General features: G+C 35.5%; 1 non-coding gene across 1 annotated transcript; it reads left to right on the top strand.

The window, feature by feature from the left end:
* The first annotated feature begins 363 nt into the window (after nucleotides 1–363).
* Nucleotides 364–470, top strand: LOC141662407 (small nucleolar RNA R71). Its single transcript, XR_012550525.1, has one exon. It is a non-coding gene; the product is annotated as a small nucleolar RNA R71 (small nucleolar RNA).
* The last annotated feature ends 2,317 nt before the right edge of the window (nucleotides 471–2,787 follow it).

The following is a 2,787-nucleotide window of genomic DNA, read 5'->3' as shown; positions in this document are numbered from 1 at the left end:
ACATACTGAACAGATTCATTAACAAGAGAACATTAATCTGTAGCATGAGAGCCTGCACAAAGCTCACAGACAATAGGTATTTGATAGACTCCATAGCTGGCTAAAAAATTGACCTTCATAGACAACGCTTGGAGCTGCGCTGTAATAGCTGTAGCTGCATCAACTTCTAGAATACCTGCTACCTTCCCAGGCATCATCCTTTGAGTTGGGTTTTGATACTCGTTTGCAGCCATAGTTTCAATAAGATTATAGGGTTCAGTATAGCTTTTGGCCCACAAAGCGCCTCCAGAAGCTGCATCGAGCATGAGCCTAGATTGGGCCCCCAAACCATTGTAAAAACCAGTGATCACCATCCAGTCAGGCATACCATGATGTGGACACTTTCTCAACATCTCCTTGTAGCGCTCCCAAGCTTCGCACATAGATTCTCCTTGTTGCTGCGTAAACTGAGTAAGAGCACTCCTCATAGCTGCAGTCTTGGCCATTGGATAGAACTTTACCAGAAACTTTTGCGCGAGATCTTCCTAAGTAGTGATGGATCCAGCTGGTAAAGAATGTACCCAGTCCTTAGCTTTGTCCCTCAGAGAGAATGGGAAAAGCCTCAGTTTGATAGCCTCATCAGTAACACCATTATATTTGAAAGTACTACAGATCTTGACAAAATTCCTGATATGCATGTTGGGATCTTCAGTCGCAGCACCTCCGAAAGAAACAGAATTCTGCATCATATGAATATTGCCCGGCTTGATTTCGAAAGTATTGGCTTGAATAGCCGGATGAATGATGCTTGACTGAATGTCATCAATTTTAGGCCAAGAAAAGTCCATAAGAGCTGGATCAGCTGGAACTATACGATCACCCATTATTACAGGTACTTTCTTCTCAATATCTGTATCCGAATCTTCAAAAACTATCTTCTTCGGAAAGTCAAGAGCTGAATCTGTCTTCTCAGCCGTATCAAGATTCCTCTTGCGGGAGCGAGAATGTGTTTGCATAAACTGTAATAACCCCGATTTTTGGAATTTTGTAACCCTTATGAATAGTGATTATGCTGATTAAGGAAATTTTTCATGCCACACTATGTAGGAATTCTTTTATTGATATTCTGAGATCTTATTAGTACTCCATAACGTATATGAGTGTATGTAAAGATTGTCAGAATCCAAATTCGAACACTTTGATTTTTCCCGAAAATCCACCAGATACCGAAATAATTGAGTACAAGGTAACATGATTAAAAGCATTTAATTTCAAGGATTATAAGCAAGGATCATTAAAGGACTATAAAATATTAAGAGAGGGTTAGGGAAGCCCAAGTAATAAGATCCCGGATATGATCCCTCAAACGATTAACGAGAACGAGAGTTAAGCGAACCGTAAAACAAATAAACGTCCAAGGGGCAAGCACATGCAAGTAACATGAGAAGGAAGCTTCTAAGATAAGCTAAAACATGTGGTTAGAAGCAAGGTGACATCATCACACCACAAGAATGAGACATGTGGCAAAGTAGTGATGCAAGCAATGACATAAGCAAGTGAAAACAAGATATTTAGCCAATAATTAAGCACAACCATGCATTCTTTGCACAAATATCAAGGCAAGACAAGCAAGCAAAAGCTCTCCCCCATTTCTTTCTTCTTCCACTCGGCCTTTTCAAGAAATGAAGAAATAGATTTTCAAAACTCAAGTTCTAGGCCATGGAAAATTACAAGGTTTGTTTCCTTGGATCCTATATTTCATAACTTAGTTATACCATGAGTTTAAGATCAAGATTCCATGGTTTGCATAGCTAATCCACTCATCAAAGATGATGATGAATAGTAGTGAATAGTAACTTACTTTGATTTTCTTGATTTTCATGAAAGCTTAAGGTTGATTAAGCATGCCTGTTTTCGAAATCTTGATTTCTAATTGTTGATTCAATTGCTTATAAGTTGCATAATACCTATGCTAGAGATAAGCAATAGTTGCGTATACCCTTAGTATAGGGGACCCAAAGGTGAACATTTTCTAAAACCGGGAGTCGATGTTCCCGAGTATATTACATATATTTATATATATATATATATATATATATATATTGATATAGTTTTCAAAACTATTAATCAAATAAGGTTTATTCGATAAGTTTATTTTATTTAATGAATATTACTTTGAATATTCATTCGAGGACTTATGACTCGGTTTATTTTATTTAATGAATATTAATTTGAATATTCATTCGAGGACTTATGACTCCGCTTATTTATTAAATAATATTCTTTATTTTAATAAAGAATAATGTTCCGATAATCAAACTTATTTTCGATTATTCAAATAAAGATCGTACTTTCGTATAAGTATATCTTTGGTTATTTATTATTCATTTCAAGTATAAGTTTTGAAACTTTTACTTCAACTATTTTTATAAAGATTATTCTTTATGGGAATATTATTTAAATAATAATATTCAGATATTTTCTAAAATATTGGGACTGATTTATTTTAATAAATTAGCAGTACTCCAAACATTCTTAAAAATGTTTTCGAGTCTTCAAAATGATTTTAAAAGTTAGAGCGGATCCCAAAACTCATTTTTTATATTTAAGATCTTCCTTTCAAAGGGGATTTAAATACTCGCTCAAAACTTGAGGGATCCGGCTTTGTGGTGTATTTTATATTCGCAACGTGGTTGCTATTTTGAGAAAATAATTTGATTACTTGCCCAATGTTCGGGAAGTAAGTCCATCTAATTGAGTCGGCATAAGCGACAGGCCGGGGTACGGTCTATGAAGGTGTAAGAGGCT

The sequence above is a fragment of the Apium graveolens genome, chromosome 5, assembly GCF_009905375.1.
Source record: "Apium graveolens cultivar Ventura chromosome 5, ASM990537v1, whole genome shotgun sequence".
Taxonomy (NCBI): domain Eukaryota; kingdom Viridiplantae; phylum Streptophyta; class Magnoliopsida; order Apiales; family Apiaceae; genus Apium; species Apium graveolens.
Note: the sequence above shows the minus strand (reverse complement) of the source record. Positions and strands in the feature narration are given on the sequence as shown.